We start from the raw sequence: 18400 nt of genomic DNA, 5'->3' as shown, positions 1-18400 counted from the left end.
ATGGTGTAGGCTACATATAAATGAAGGGAAACTACTAACCATTCCAGAAGGTGAGAGAGTACTCAATAGTAAACTATATAGTAACAACAGTTTTCCAATTTTTATTGCATGTCAGTTATGAACAAACTAGTGTGAGCTGAATAAAGAATGTTTCCCAACAGGTGAAAACTATTAATTTCAAATAGTTAATTTTGAACTCTATTTCTGTATGTGTGTTGAGGTAGTTATTTTATGAAGGTCAAAGAATGCAAAGGAAAATATCAAGAATGGCTGCATATTAATGTACAGGAATGTCAATTAGGTTCCCTTATTCTTTGATAAAACTTAACAAAACCATGCATTCTATTCTGGCCAGCACATGAAGATAAAATGAGATAAGGGGAAGGCCATTGAAATCATAGAATGGAAAAATTAAGTCAGATTTGCCTCTCTCACTCCATTTGAGCATCATGTAAGTAGAAAAGTGGTACAGTAGTATAGTGGTATAGAAGTGGTAAAACAAATAAAAAAAAAAAGAAAGTTCATTTCATTGACTGGAATTGTTGAGAGAATATCAACCAAAACTGCAATTTTCATTTTATTGCAGATAACCACAATAAATATTTTTAAATAAATAAAAGCATAACATATAATGAGACAGAGATGTGAAATACCTCCTTGAGTTCCTGGGTAAAGTTACAGTAAATGAAGCAGTGATTCTCCAAAGCAGCAGGACTCTTGTTCTGTTATCTCTTATAGGAGATTCTGCTGAGATTTCTACCAGTTACCCTTTTGGAAGGACATATTAAACGTGATTGAATTATTTTATTTTACATCATGCATACACACTTTACAGAAGTCAGTGGCCAGAACAGTGTAATGCTTAAAATTAATGTACTGAAATGCAAAGAACATTTGTAATTGTGTACAGTTTTCTTGGCATAGAAATTAGATTTTGGATGAAACTCCATGAGACAGAGCAAAAAATGGCTCTTATTTCTATGCTGTCTACAGGTAATTCTAATGATAGCATATGGCTAAAGCTTGACACACTGACAGAGAGGAAATTTGTCCGGAAAGGGTCTCCTATTGGAAAAGAGAAAAAAAAAATCCAGTTCTCAAAATCGCCATACAGAGATGGCAAAGTCATTGTCCTTGCTTCCAAAGGATTTATACTTGAAATAAGGTAGACATATAGACATATAAATAGCTACTCTGAATATAAAGAAATATTACTAAGCTCAAAATAAAATATGTAAAGTACTATACAAATAAAGAGAAAGAAGTCATGAATTTTGATGACCATCAATAATGGTTTCATTGAAGAGACGGTACTGAAGTAATTTTTGAGGTGGGTACTAAAGATATGGATTTAAAAGTAATAAGCACATAAGAAGATGAAGTCAAGGGTGTGAAGAATAAAATAAAGCATGGAAAGAGAAGGAAAAAATTTAAAACATTAGAGAATATCTATAATAAAAATGTGAATAAAAACAGAGGAACTAGAAAAAAGGAAAAAGAAGATGATATCAAATAGAATGGGAACTAGGAGAGAAACATATTTCATAAAAGAAGGTGTGGGGAGAAGAGAATATTAAGAAAAAGGTGCGGTAATGAAATTCTGCTGAGAGATAATCAAAATATAGTAAACAAAGTTGGCTGATAAATGTGGTAATTAGCTCGTTATTATATTCCGTGAAGTTAATAAGGTAGTGTTTAGTAAAGAGGTTTATAAATAAAAAATATTCATCATTTTTCTTGTGAGCGCAAGGAGACACAGAAAGATAGCTTGAGAGGGACGTTGTCCCAAATAAGTTTTATAATCACTTATTCTCAGTGGAGATATTTAAAAATTATTGGGCTAAATAGAATAGCTTGGTAAAGCCTAGAGGCAATGAAAGACAATGAGATACAGAAACAAACACATATATACATGTTCAGAGATTTGTGGTGAGGTATGAAGGGATATAGATAAATAGAAAACACATTTCATCTGAATTAGAATGGATGAAAGATTGAAACAATATATGGAGACATTGTGAAGAAGAAAGCTGAAAGAGCTCACACTGGGCAGTTTTCTTTTTCTTAGTTAAGGGGGAAAGGAGGAGATCAAATTTTGTTGGAGTTTAAAAAGAATGAGAAAAATTCAAAATATTGACAGGGAGGGTTGAGATAATTAGATAAAATAACTGAATGGCATTGTCAGGACTTGGCTGGAGAAATTCGATGTGGATTTGTTCTCTAAAACTTGTCTGACTTCTAAGCATCTCTCCTGTTCATGCACCTGGGATCAGGAGTAGGGCACATGGACATCTCATTTGATCAAGGTTAGAAAACCAGCCAATGAAGTGTGTTAAAAGCAGGAAGGATTTCAAAGATTAAGAAAATAAGGAAAGTGGGGGGGTTCCTGGGTGGCTCAGTCTGTTAAGCATCTGACTTCAGCTCAGGTCATGATCTCAGGGCTCATGAGTTCGAGCCCCACATCAGGCTCTGTGCTGACAACCCAGAGCCTGAAGTCTGCTTCGGATCCTGTGTCTCCCTCCCTCTCTCTCTGCCCCTTCCTTGCTTGTGCTCTCTCTCTCAAAAAAAAAAAAAATTAAAACAAAAGTTAAAAAAAAAAACAGAAACACAATTTGGAAGAGGGACATGAGGTGGGTGATGCCAATAGACAGGATGAAAAGCTGAAGATGTAGTTGGACTAAAGTGTGAGTTTCAAAGGAGGAGTGGTAGCTGAAGGCAAGCAGCTGAGATGAGTGAGAAGGTAGAACTGCTCTTTTAGCTCTGAGATGAAGAGATTGAGCATTTCTTTTCCAAAAATAATATCTAATGAATTTATGAAGATATTTTCCTATACTACTGTTACTAGATTTATTAGTTTTTCATACTGTCATCTACAATTCACTTGAATTTTATGTGAAGTGTGTGTGTGTGTGTGTGTGTGTGTGTGTACATGGTGTGAGTTAGGGGTCGAGTTCCATTTTCCTCCATATTAATATCCAATTGAATCAACCCCATTTATCAAAAGATATTTTTTCCTACTTATATTCCATGAGAGCATTGAAATTAAATAAAACTCCACGTATATGTGGGTTTGTTTCTGGACTCACAATTCTGTTAAATTGTTATATTTGTCTATCCTTCAATCAATACCATGCTGTCTTAATTACTATTTCTTGATAGTTATATATTTGCTAAAAATTTATTTTACCAGGGATGTATTTGACATTTACTAAATTGTGTCTTCCTACATTGTTTTTTTTCTTCAATAGTGTCTTGTGCAATTTTCATCTTTAACATAGCATATGAATTTTATTTTTAAAAATTTTTTTTCAATACATTAAATTTATTGTCAAATTTGTTCCCATACAACACCCAGTGCTCATCCCAAAAGGTGTCCTCCTCAATACCCATCACCCACCCTCCCCTCCCTCCCACCCCCCATCAACCCTCAGTTTGTTCTCAGTTTTTAACAGTCTCTTATGCTTTGGCTCTCTCCCACTCTAACTTCTTTTTTTTTTTTTCCTTCCCCTCCCCCATGGGTTTCTGTTAAGTTTCTCAGGATCCACATAAGAGTGAAAAGATATGGTATCTGTCTTTCTCTGTATGGCTTATTTCACTTAGCATCACACTCTCCAGTTCCATCCACGTTGCTACAAAGGGCCATATTTCGTTCTTTCTCATTGCCATGTAGTACTCCATTGTGTGTATAAACCACAATTTCTTTATCCATTCATCAGTTGATAGACATTTAGGCTCTTTCCATAATTTGGCTATTGTTGAGAGTGCAAGCATATGAATTTTAAAAGAAGTATGTCAGTTTTCACAAAAGACATAATGGAACTTTGTATAGTTGTAATGAGTGGATAGATACATTAAGGGAGTATATCTTTAAAAATTGAGACTTTATGCCAATGAACATGCTATATGCTCTATTTATTTAGACCTACATAAGTTTTTCTCACTAATGCTTCATAGTTTTCTGTGTTGAGCTTTTACATATCTAACATTAACTTTATTCCTGAGTATTTTTTACATTTCCATATTATTGTAATATGTTATTTACATATACTGAAGAAATGCATATTTTAAGTGGCTTATTTTAAAACTTTATGTTTTAATTTTTTGTAGTTTCTATGTACATATAAAACATTTTTATATATTGTTCTCATATTCTGCTACCATGGTATATTCATTGAATAATTTTAATAATACATTCAAAGTATATTGTCTGTGGATAATGAAAGTTTTATTTCCTTCATTATAATCCTTATATATTTTATTCCTTTTTCTTGATTTTGGCACTGGCTATGAACCCCACTACAAAATTATGTAGAATGTATAAATGGTGCCAGACAACTTTCTTTCAATTAATACCTTACAGAGAAAAATTTGCAACATTTCCAATTAAGTATTATGTTTGCTGTAAATTTCTGTTCATAGTTTTTTCAAGTTTTTGTTTAAATTCCAATTAATTAACATACAGTGTAATATTAGTTTCAGGTGTACAATATAGTGATTCAACAATTCCATATATCACCTGGCACAAATAAGTTAAAGGAAATATTAAAGATTAGAGCAGAGATCATTTGGCATAGAATTTATATATAAAGAGCTTTGATAATGACGAAAGCTAGTCCTATAAAAAGACCAGAGAAAAACAAGCTTTTAAATAAGGGCTTCTCACCTGGAGTAATATTGATATATATATATATATATATATATATATATATATATATATATGATATAGATGCAGATATTTAGAAATATATTTATTTATTTTAATCTTTTCTCTTTTATTAATTTATTTTCTGCAGATTTATAGAGGTAAAACTGACAAATAGAAGTTGTATTATATTTAAGTTGCACAATGTGAAGTTTTTTAAATTGTACAACATGATCATTTAATATTCATATCATCATTCCCACCAATTGGATAGTTTAATATACATTATCCACCCATCCTTCAATGGACACTTACATTGTTTCCAATATTGGCTATTGTAAATAATGACTCAATAAACATGAGCAAGCAGATATCCCTTCAAGTTACTTATTCCATTTCCTTTGGATGTATACCCAGAAGTAGGATTGCTGGGTCATAGGGTAGTTCATTTTTTATTTTTATGAAAAGCCTCCATATTGTTTTCCATCGTGACTGTACTAGTTCACATTCCCACCAACAGTATACACGTTTTCCCTCTTTTCCATACACACAAGAACACTTACTATCTCTTGTCTTTTAGATAATAGCCAGCCTAACAACTGTAAGGTGATATCTCATTGTGGTTATGATTTATATTTCCCTGGTAATTAGTGAAGTTGAGCACCTTTTTATATACCTGTGGGCTATTGTATATCTTCTTTGGAAAAATGTTTATTCAGGTCTTTTGCCCATCTTTAAATGAGATTTATTTTTGTTTTGTTTTGTCTTTATTTATTTATTTCTGCTGTAGAGTTGTAGGAGTTCCTTACATTAACCCTTTATTAAAATATGTCATTTGCAAATATTTTATCTCATTCCATGGATTGCTATTTCTTTTTATTGGATGTCTCCTTTGCTATATAGAAGTATTTTAATTTGATGTAGTCCCACTCATTTAATTTTGCTTTTATTGCTTCTGCTTTGGTGTCATATCCAAGAAATTGTTGCCAAGATTGTCAAAGAACTTTTTCTCCATGTTTTCTTCTAGGAGTTTAAGGTATTATGTTTAAGCCTTTTAAAAAATGTTTTATTATTATTTATTTTTGAGGGAGAGATAGAGTGTGAGTGGGGGAGGGGCAGAGAGAGAGGAAGACACAGAATCTGAAGCAGGCTCCAGGCTCTGAGCTGTCAGCACAGAGCCCAGTGTGGGGCTGGAACTCACAAACCACAAGATTGTGACCTGAGCTGAAGTCAGATTCTCAACCAACTGAGCCACCAAGCATCCCTATGTTTAAGATTTTAAACTATTTTGAGTTAATTTATTTGTATCATGTAAAAAAATAGTTTAATTTTATTTGCTTGCATATGGATATACAGTTTTCTCCCCCAACACAATTTATTGAATTTATTGAAGAGTATCATTTTCCAATTGTGTATTTTTGATACCCTTGCCAAAGATTGATTGACCTTTTATGTGTGGATTTTTTTCTGGGATTTAGATTCTGTTCCATTGGTCTATGTGTCTGTTTTTATGCCACTACCACACTGTTTTGATTGCTAAGGCCTTGTAAAATATTGAAATCAGATTTGTTCTTCTTTTTCAAGATGGCTTTGTTTTTTGTTTTTTGTTTTTTTGGACTTCTGTGGTTCTGTATGAATTTTAGTATTGTTTTTTCTGTGTTTGTAAAAAAATGTGACATTAGAATTTTGATAGGGAGTGCATTGAATGTTTATTCCGCTTTGGGTAACATGGAAAGTTTAACAATATCAATTTGTCCAATCCATGAACACAGGGTATCTTTCCATTTATTTGTATCTTTTTCAATTTCTTTCATCATCTTATAATTTTTAGAGTATAATTCCTCACCTCCTTGAATAATTTTATTCCTAAGTATTTCATTTTTTGATGATAGTATAAATGTAGTTGTTTTCTTAATTTTTTTTCCAGATAGGTCATTGCTGGGGAATAGAAATGCAACTGAAATTTGTGTAGTGATTTTGCGTCCTTTGACTTTATTGTATCATTTATTAGTTATACCAGTTTTTTGGTAAAGTCTTAAAGGTTTTCTGTATAAAACATTATGTGCTCTGAAAAACAGAGATACTTTAACTTTTTCCTTTCTGATTTGGATGACCTTTAGTTCTTTGTCTTGACTAGTTGCCCCTGGCTAGGACTCCCAGTATTGTATGTAATAGAAATGTTGACAGTAGACTCCCATTCCTTATTCCTGATTTCAGAAGTAAAGCTTTCAGCCTTTCAACATTGAGTATAATTTTACCTATTGGCTTGTTATATATATACTTTATTTTGCTGAGTTACATTTCTTCTATTCCTAGTTTGCTGAATGCTTTTTTTTTAATCATAAAAGAATGTTGAATTCCATCAATACTTTTTTCTGCATCTATTGAGATGGTCAAAAGGTTTTTGCTCTTCTTTCTGTTAACATGGTGTATCACATTAATTGATTTGCATATGTTAGAACACCTTTGCTTCCCAGGGATGAATCTCACTTGATATTGGTGTATGATCTTTTACTATGCTGTTGAATTAAGTTTGCTAGTATTGTAATGGGAATTTTTGCATCTGTGTTCAGCAAGGATATTGGCCTGTAATTTTCTTTTTGTGTGGTGTCCTTATCTTTGGTATGGAGTAATGCTGGTCTCATAAAATATGTTCAGAAGTGTTCCTTCTTTAATTTTACGAAAGAGTTTGGAAAGGAATTTACCAAGTGCATCATCTGTTCTTGGCCTTACCTTTGTTGCAAAGTTTTTGATTAGTACTTCAATCTCCTAACTCAATACTGATGTGTTCCTATGTTATATTTCTTCATGATTCAGTCTTGGTGGGTTATATGCTTTTGGCAATGAATCCATTTCTTCTAGGCTATCAAATTTGTGGGTGTATAGTTGTACACAGTTTCTTGTGATCCATTGTATTTCTGTGATATCAGTGGTAATGTCTCCTCTTTTATTTATAATTACATTTATTTGAAACCTTTTTTTTCATTGTTGGCTTAGATAAAGGTTTGTTTTATTTAAAAAAATATTTCTCTTTTCTATTGTCTTTCTAACACCTATTTCATTTATTTCTGCACTAACTTTTGTTATTTCCTTTCTCCTGTAAGTTTGAGTTTAGTTTGTCCTTTTCCAGGTCCTTGAGGTAAAATATTAGGTTGTTTATTTGAGATCTTTCTTTCTTTTTTTAAATATAAGCATGTATCATTGTAAACTTCCTTCTCAGAGATGTTTTTAACACGTTGATTATATGCCTTGGGGGTAATTAGTTTTTTTTAATTTTTAATGTTTGTTTTTGAGAGAGAGAGAGAGAGAGAGACAGAGCATGAGCGGGGAAGGGGCAGAAAGGGAGACACAGAACTAGAGCAGGCTTCAGGCTCTGCATTGTCAGCACAGAGTCCAACGCGGGGCTCAAACTTAGGAACTGCGAGATTATGACCTGAGCCAAAGTCGGACGCTTAACAGACTCAGCCACCCAGGCACCCCATGTCTTGGGGGTAATTATTTTTGAAATGACCTTGCTTGGGAGCCTTTGAGCTTCATATTTCTGGATATCTGTATCCCTCCCATGTTTGGGAAGTTTTCAGCCATTATTTTTCTAAATCATCTTTGTGTCCCTTTCTCTCTCCTCCTTCTATGACTCACATAATGCATATATTCATTTGTTAATAGTAATCCAGTGGTCCCATGATCTCATTTGCTTTTCTTTCTTTTGTTTCTTTAAGTGGTTACTTTCAAATAACTGATTTTTGAGTTTGTTGGTTGTCCTGCATATTTGAATTTGCTTTTTCAGCTTTCTACTGAAATTTTAAGTTCTGTCATATTCTTCAGTCTTAGGAGTTCTGTTTTTTCATGGTTTCTATTTCTTCATTAAAGTATATCTGTTCATGCATTGTTTTCCTAAATTTGTTTAGTTGCCTATCTGTGTTCTGCATCTCAATGAGTTTCTTTAATTTTTTTTTCAACGTTTTTTTATTTATTTTTGGGACAGAGAGAGACAGAGCATGAACGGGGGAGGGGCAGAGAGAGAGGGAGACACAGAATCGGAAACAGGCTCCAGGCTCTGAGCCATCAGCCCAGAGCCCGACGCGGGGCTCGAACTCACGGACCGCGAGATCGTGACCTGGCTGAAGTCGGACGCTTAACCGACTGCGCCACCCAGGCGCCCCTCACTGAGTTTCTTTAAGATGATTATTTTGAATTATTTTTACCAATTTGTAGATCTATCCCTTTGGAGTCAGGTACTGGAGATTTATTAGTTTCCTTTGGTGATGTCATGTTTACCTGATTCATGAGCCATGTAGCTTTGCATTGTTATCTGTGCATTTGAAGGAGCAAATACCTCTTCTAGTCTTTACAGACAGTTTTCAGAAAGTAAAGGCTTTCTCTTTCCAAGTCCACAAGCTGATGGTTTTATCCCCAGGATCACAGTCACATGAGATTGGAGCCATGTCATGTGGCTGCTACCGGGCTCACAGTGAGATTTGTAGTTGGTGGGCTTGTTACTAGGAGCTTGGGTATACATTGATTCTGTCTGGTACCTGGGTAGATAAGATTGCCTTAAGACTTTGGTCAGTTAGGCAAGCACTGGGATAAAAGTAAATAGCAGGGTTTACAGATATTAGGCCTGTTACCAGGTGTGAAGATCAATGTGGTTCACACTGGGTCCCTTGGAGGGCTTCTGACAGGTCACTCACTGAGTTCTTGGTCAAGCAAGATTGACCTAGCACTACAGCTGTGAGGAGCTGAAACCAAGGCACAAGTCTGCTTCAAAGTCCTAAGCCAGGACAAATGTCTGCAACCCTGCACTCCAGGGACTTGGATAGGAATGACTTCTCTTAGATTTCTGGGTAGTCAGGACTGCTGCCAGAACTCAGCTGAGAGAAGCTGGAACTGAGTTACAGGGCTACTTGAAGATTTGTGTGCAGACTGAGGTGTATAGTTCTGCTCCAGGAGTACGAGTAGATATATCTCCCACCTGGTCTTGGGGTGGGCAGAACTAGTGACAAATTGGGATTGTAGCTGGGTCATAGTCTGCTTCAGAGTCTATAGCCAGGACTGAGGTCAGCAGGTCTTTTACCCAGGGCACTGGTGGGCATGACTCCTGTCAATTCCCTTGGTTGTTGGTGCTAGTGACAGGCCAAGGCCAAACAGGGATGTAGAGGAGTCCATAGTGGGCTGAGGTTGTTTACAGGTCTGTAGCCAGGACCATAGTGGCCAATTTTGCCAACTACATGTGGACCCACCTTCTTGAAACAGGCTCCTGTGGTCTTGGTCTCCACTGGCATTTCATAATCTCCTACATGGATCATTGAGCCTCCACGAAAGGCACTTTTATTCATGGATGGTCTAATCACAAGTTCTCTTCCCCAATCCATTCTGGCAGATAAGGTCTATTAGCTAAGCATCCCCTCCTTTTCAAAGAAACCAAACAAAGCTCCTTCTTATTCCAGAATAGTGGGTTTCAATTCCTTGCCCAACTACAGAATTATTTGAACAAATCAATCGTAACTTCAGATAGGAACTGGGGGGCACCTCATCCTCTTGAAACCATAAAGCTGGGCTTGCACAGCTCCTAGTTTTCCATTCATTGTTTCTGAGCACAGGCCCCGTGTGGTGCTGCATAGTATACAGTATTTTCTTCCCCTGGGCTATGAGTACTATCAATCTCATTTGTTGATCCATCATGCTATGTGCTCATCCATTCTTATAACGCGAGGGTGGGAATTTCTCCCTCTTTAATGGTGATTTAAATGGGAAGAGGAAGGGTTATCCAGTGTATTTTAGGATTTTTATCCCTAGTGTTTAATCCCTACATGCCAGTAGCACTCTTCCAGTCATGATAATCAAATGTCCACAGACATTGCCAAATGTTTCTATAATAAAATACAAAAGCCCAAAGCATAAAATAGGAAAAAAAAATGAAAAATTATGAATGAATATCATATTTTTCAGATTTTTTTAGTTCTAAAGTTTAAAAAAAGAAAAAAAGATAGGCAAAAACTGAGAAAATAATTACAATCAAAGGACTTGAATCCAGAACATACATATATTATCTTATTATATATAACTTATGTATACATACACACATGTATAATTAGTTATAGATTATGTATATGTTTAATATATAAATTATTAAATAAAACTACATGCTCTTATATGTATATGTAATCTCTAATAATTAAGTAATAATAAAATAAGGAAAACATTTAAAAGATACTTTTTAAAAAGATCATATGTTGACTGTTTATAAACACCTGAAAAGATGCTCAAAATTATGAATCACAAATGACATGCAAATTAAACCAGAATGAGATACCACCTCAAAGGAAAAAATTAAAATGACTAACTGTACAAAATGTTGACAAGGATGTGGAGCCACTAGCACTTTCATACACTGCTGGTAAAAATGTTAAATTTTAAAGTCATATTGGAAAATGACTTGGTACTAAAATGTTTAAAGGAAACATTTAAATGTATAGCACAGTCCACTTCTGTTCTACTTGTAAGTGTTTACCCTCAGAAACAAAAATACAACCATATTCAGACTTGTATACAAATGTTACCAGTAACTTTTCTTATAATAATCAAAATCTGAATACAACTCAAACGTCCATCAACATCTTAGTAGATGAATACATTTTGGTTTCTGCATACAATAGAATACTATTCAACAACAAAAAGGAATGAAATATTGATATACACAGTAACATGAACTAAAAACTTATTATGCTGAGACAATAAGATACCAGAACAAAAAACTCACATACTGGATTTTGGGGAAGATGGTGGAGTGTGAGGAACCTAACTGAGCTCATCCTATCTCACATTTACAACTAGGTATCATCCATAACCAAGTCAATAAACCAGAGAGCAGTCTGAAGACTGGCAGAACAAAGTTCACAAATAAATATAGAAAAGAAGCTGCATCTGAAAACTTAGGAAGGTCAGAAAGGCAGAAGGAGGCTGTCCATAGGAGGGAAGGAGCTGTGCACTTGGAGAAGGCAAAGAAACAGGCTCTCACACCAGGGAATTCACATGGGAAAGACTAATGCCCATAACATTTTGCCTTGAAAACCAAAAGGGCTGAATTTCATGAGTTTGTAATACCAGTGGGACTTGGAGCTTTAAAAGTCAGCTGACTCAGCACTGGGTGAGCCTGGAAGGCAAGTTGGGTAACCACCTTTAAAAATACTGCACAGAAAAGCAACATAAAAATTGCAGTTTACACAATGCTGGGGGCAAACAAGAGACAGATATGTTCATAATGATTTTGGAGAGCACTGGCGGGGAGCTTGTCTGAAAATAGAATACCCCTCTCCCCTTCATAAACACAAGGCCACCTGTGGAAGGGAGGATTTTAGAGACACATGCAGCCTTGGCCCAAAGGTAAGGGCAAATTTTGTTAAAGCTGGGAGTATGCCCAACCCAGCCACCAAATTAACAACTGCCACCACACACCCTACCCAACTACAATAGTCAGCTGTGTGCCTTCAGTTACCAAGGTGTGCTGCACCAGTCACTAGGTGCACAGCTGCTGCCATGTGCACAACCTAGCTGCCACCATGTCCAACTGAAAAAACGCAGCCACCATCATGTGTCAGGCCCAGCTGCCAGGTGTGGCTGCTGCAATGTGCTCCGCCCAGGTGCTAAACTAGCCCAGCCACAGGCTCCAAGCCACCTGCACACACTGGGCCCAGCCCCACCCAGCCATCATCCAACACTACACCCAGCCTCATGCCACTGGCTGCTCTTGCACCCAAGCCCTTCCTACCACAGAACTTCAGGCATTCCAGCATATGACTGCTGGCCCAATACAAATTTTGCTAAGACCACTGCTCTGCTCACAAGTTCCCTGGTGGGCCACCTCCACCTGCCTAAGGCTGGCCTGCCTTTATCCCACTAATACAAAAAGAGCAAGCACAGCCCACAATGGATGGAAAGTCAGAGCAGACAACTGCACTGAAAGGAAAAGTGACTCAGACACAAAAGCAGGGCACAAGCAACTCTCCTGAAGTACCAGGATCTGGTGAACAGGGGACACTGCACTGCAGAGCACTCTAGGACCTCCACTTCATAAAGTCATTACTTTCAAGAGAAAAACACATAGGTGACTTTCTTATCACATAGGAATCGACACAGAGAGGCAGAAAAAAGGAGGAGAAAGAGCAATTTATCCCAAGTGAAAGAACAAGACAAGGCCATGGCCAGAGATGTAAGTATTATGATATAAGTAATATGCTTGATAGAGAATTTAAAGCAGTGATCAAAAGGATATTCACTGGACTTGAGAAGAGAGTGGAAAACATTAGTGGACCCAGAACACAGAGAGAAATAATAATCTAGAAGACATAAAGGGCTCAGTAAATGAAACGATAAACCTACTTGAATGTATAAGCAGGATGGAAAAAGCAGAGGGACAAATTAGTGACCTAGAAGACAGTGTAATGGAAAGTAATCAAGCTAAACAAAAGAAAGAAGAAAAAATTACATGAAATGAGAATAGACTTAGAGAACTCGGAGACTCCAACAAATGTAATAGCATTTGTGTTATAGCGGCCCCAGAAGAAGAAGAGAGAGAGAAGGGGAAAAATATGTTTGAATAAATAAGAGCTGAGAACATCCCTAATATGGGGAAGGAAACAGATGTCCAGAGCCAGGAAGCACAGAGAACTACTATCAAAATCAACAAAAGCAAGCCAACACCAAGACATATTGTAATTCAATGTGCAAAATACAGTGATAAAGAAAAAAAAAACGTTAAAACAGCAAAAAAAAAAAAAATGCCAGTAACATACAAGGGAAAATACATAAGGCTAACAAGAGATTTTTCCACAGCAACTTGGTAAGCCAAAAGAGAGTGGCATGATATATTCAAAGTGTAAATGGCAAAAATCTGCAACCAAGAACACACTATCTAGCAAGACTATCATTTAGACAAGAAGGAGAGATAGTTCCCAAGACAAACAAACACTAAAGGAGTTCATGAGCACTAAACCACACCTGCAAGAAATATTAAAAGGGATTCTGATTGGAAAGCAGATACCAAAAGTGACAATATAAAGTTGGAACCACAAAAGCAATAAAAATGAAAATGTCTGCATAAAAATCAGTCAAGGTCCTCACAAAATAAAAGGATATAAAATATAAAAACATACATCTGAAACATAGGGAGGAGAGGATAAAAGAATTGGTTCAAACTTAAATCACAATCAACTTCATATAGACTGTTATATGCAGAAGAGGTTATATACAAACCTAATGGTAACCATATATCAAAAGCCAGTAATAAACATGCAAAGAGAAATAAATCCTAATATATCACTAAAGAAAATTAGCAAACTATCAAAGAGGGAAAGACAAGACAAGAGAAAATCTTCGGAAAGAATCCCAAAACAAGTAATAAAATAGCAATAAATATGGCTGCAAGTGTGGCTTAATATTTGCAAATCAATCAATGTGATACATCACATCAATAATACATTTCAATAGATGAACAAAAGCATTTGACAAAGTACAACATCCATTCATAATGAAAACCTTCAAAAAAAGTAGGTTTAGAGGGAACATACCTCAACATAATAAAGGTCACATATGAAAAACCATACCTAACATCATCCTTAATAGGGGAAAACTGACAGCTTTCACCTTAAGGTCAGGAACAAGACAAGGATGTCCACTTTCACTCTTTCTATTCGACATAGTAGTGGAATTCCTAGCCATAGCAATCAGACAACAAAAAGAAATAAAAAGCATCCAAATCAGCAAAGAAAAATTACAACCTTTGCTATTTACAGATGACATGATACTATAAATAGAAAACCCAGAAGACTACACCAAAAAACTGCTAAAACTGATAAATGAATTCAGTAAATTGCAGGATGCAAAATCAATGTGCAGAAATCAATGTAAATTATTTCTATGCAGCAATAATGAAGCAGCAGAAAGACAAATTAAGGAAGCAATTCAATTAATAATTGCACCAAAAAAACCCCAATAAGATACCTAAGAATAAACTTTAGCCAAAGAGGTGAATTATTTGTACTCTGAAAACTATGAAACAGTACTGAAAGAAATTGAAGATGACACAAAGAAATGGAAAGATATTCAATGCTTAAGGTTTGGAAGAACAATTATTGTTCAAATGTCTATACTGCCCAAAGAAATCTACACATTTAATGTGTTCCCTATCAAAATACCAACAGCATTTTTCACAGAACTAAAAAAAAAAATTCTAAGTGTTTGTATGGAACAAAAGACCCTGAATAGCCAAAGCAATCTTGAAAAGGAAAAGCAAAGCTGGAGGCATCACAATTCCAGACTTTAGGTTATACTACAAAGCTGTGGTAATCAGAATAGTATGGCACTCACACAAAAATAGACACCTAGATAAATAGAACAGAATAGAAAACTCAGAAATAAACCCACAAGTATATGGTCAATTAACTTGGACAAAGCAGGAAAGAATATCCAATGGGACAAGAACATTATTTTCAACAAACTGTGTTCAGAAAATTGCACCAGCAACCTTCAAAAGAAAGAAACTGAAACACACTCTTACACCTTATACAAAAATAAATTACAAATGGATTAAAAACCTAAATGGATTAAAAAACTAAATGTGAGACCTGAAACCATAAAAATACTAGAAGAGAACACAGGCAGTAAGTCCTTTGACATGAGTTGTAGCAACATTTGTCTAGCTATGTGTCCTGAAGCAAGGGAAACAAGAACAAAATAAACTATTGGGACTACATCAAAATAAAAAGCTTCTGCACAGGAAAGGAATGAAATTAAATCAATAAATCAATAAAACTAAAAGGCAGCTTACTGAATGGGAGAAGATATTTTCAATTGACATACTTGATAAATGGTTAGTATCCAAAATATATAAAGAACTAATACAATTCAACATCCAAAAAACAAATAATGCAATTAAAACGGGGCAGAAGACATAAGCAGGCATTTCTCCAAAAAAGACGTATGGATAGCACACACACACACATGAAAAGATGCTTATTATCACTTATCATCAGAGAAAGGCAAATTAAAACTACAATGAGATATCACCTCACACCTGTCAGAATGGTTAAAATCAACAGCAGAAGAAACAACAGGTGTTGGCAAGGATGTGAAGAAAAAGGAAACCTATTGCACCATTTGTTGGTGGGAATGCAAACTGGTGCAGCCACTGTGGAAGAGAGTTTGGAGCATCCTCAAAAAGTTAAAAATAGAACTATGCTACTATCCATCAATTCCACTACTGAGTATTTCCCCAAAGAATACAAAAATACTAATTCCAATGCATACATGCACCTCTATGTATGTAGCAACATTATCAGCAATAGCCCAATTATGGAAGCAGCCCAAGTGTCCATTGTGGATGACATTCACAGTGGAATATTATTCAACCACAAAAATAAACAAAAACTTGCCATTTGCAATGACATGAATGGAGCTAAAGAGAATAATGCTGAGCAAAATAAGTCAGTCAGAGATAAATAAATACCAGGGTGCCTGGGTGGCTCAGTGAGCTGAATGTCTGACTCTTGATTTTGGCTCAGGTCATGATCTCATGGTTCGTGGGATCAAACCCCACATTGGGCTCTGTGCTGATGGTGTGAGCCTGCTTGGGATTCTCTCTCTCCCTCTATCTCTCTCTGCCCTTACCCCTCCTCTTTCTCTCTCTCTCAAAATAAATAAATAAAATTTAAAAAAGAAAAAAGAGACAAATACCATATGATTTAACTCATATGTAGAATTGAAGAAACAAAACAAAGGTACAAAGGGAAAAGAGAGAGAAAGAGAGACAAAGAAAAAAGACTCTTAACTATAGAGAATGAACTGGTGGTTACCAGTGGGGAGAAGGTGGGTGGCTGGGTTAAATATGTGATGGGGATTAAGGAAAGCATTTGTTGTGATAAGCATAGGATGATGTATGGAATTTTTTAATGATTATATTGTAAACATGAAATTAATATAACAGTGTATGTTAACTGGAATTAAAATAAAAAATGTTTAAAGCTAATAGAAAGACACAAAGTAGGTATTTAGAAAAGGTGGTCCAAAAATTTTAGTTACCTCTTATTAAGCTATAAAATATTCAAGTATATTTCTAAAACTTTAATATAATCAAAATTGTAAAATATAGCTCACTTACTGTATCATTTTATTTACATGGACTTCTTAAATGCAAATTAATATACAATGACAGAAAGCAGGTCAGTGTTTGCCCAGAGACAGGAGTAAAGTTAGATAGGAATCACAAAGGGGCACAAGGAGATGTTTGGGGTGATCAGAATGTTTGTTATATTCATTTGGGTGATGGATCCACAGGTGTATACATTTCACATAGTTTGTCAAATTGTTCATTTAAATATGTGCAGTCTACTGTACTTCAATTACCCTTAAAGTTGAAAATAAATGATGCTGTGAAAAATCACATTAGTGTACTTTTATTTCTAGTTAGTGGTAATATAAAATACATATATATCCATTCTAACTAATGTAACAAATGTAATAATTGGAAGCTATATCTTTGTATATCTGAGAGTTCTTTTTAAGGTAATGACATCATAGGCTGTCGGCAATAAAATTTAGGGATTTGAAAAGTTTGTTTTTCATATTGATTAGGAACATTTTGCAATGGACTGTAGAAGAGGTAGTGAGGGACTTGGACACTTATATACTTAGATTCTCTGTTATAGAGAAATATATGCTCACATCATTCTTGTTATGATAAAGCTGGAAATAGACATCAAAATAATTGTGTCATAGATATTAAACGGTGACTTTTTACAATTTTATGGTTACTTATGATAATTTTCTTTCAAAAAAATGTATCTTCATTATTGCATCAGCTTCACTCAAAAAAACACACTACAACTAGTCAAATGATATAGAATATGATAAAGATAACCTATATTTATACATGACCATTTTTCAAGTTTCCTCACAGCATTGAGATTGAAAAGACTGAAGCAAGACAAAGGTTGCTTGTACCTCACAAATTCAGGTTATTTCACTCCCAAAAGGTGTTGTGTTTTCAGTTGTGAATCCTATTGCTAGGTTTATTAGAACATACTATAAATTATGCTTCAAAATAACATGGGGATGAATGTAAGGATATAGGTGAATAGGTGAAATAGAATTGATGATTAGTGTTTTTTTCCAGATGATGAATATGGGGTCTTTCTTCATGTCTTTATACTTTTGGATATATTTGCAATTTTCATAATACAGACAAAACAGAAAAATAAAAATGTTCTAAGGTAAATATATAGATAGATATAGATACATGTAGATAAATATAGATAGATATAGATGATTGTATTATAGCTATTGACTCCCTTGTTTAAATGCATTAAAACTGTGAGTAAACCACAACTTAGGCACTCATAACATCTTAAGCCTGGATGACAGGTTATAAACAGTGGCATAAAAAGGAAATAAATACCTTAATTGCTATTCATTCACTCATTCATTCATCCATTCATTCAAACCTATGTTTTAGCACTGGGGAAGTACCCAGAAATAGAAGAAACAGAAGTCCTTGTTTAAAGTATCTAACATTTGGGCCGCCTGCATGTCTTGGTTAAGCCTCCAACTCTTTTTTTTTTTTATAAAGGAAACATAGGGGGAAGCTTTATTACATTGGATTTGACAATGATTTCTTCAATATGATATCAGAAACACAAGCAAAAAATAACAGCAAAAATAGATAAATGAGACCACATAAAACATAAAAACTTCTCTGCAGCAAAG

This window comes from Lynx canadensis, chromosome X (assembly GCF_007474595.2).
Source record: "Lynx canadensis isolate LIC74 chromosome X, mLynCan4.pri.v2, whole genome shotgun sequence".
Classification (NCBI taxonomy): Eukaryota; Metazoa; Chordata; class Mammalia; order Carnivora; family Felidae; genus Lynx; species Lynx canadensis.
Note: the sequence above shows the minus strand (reverse complement) of the source record.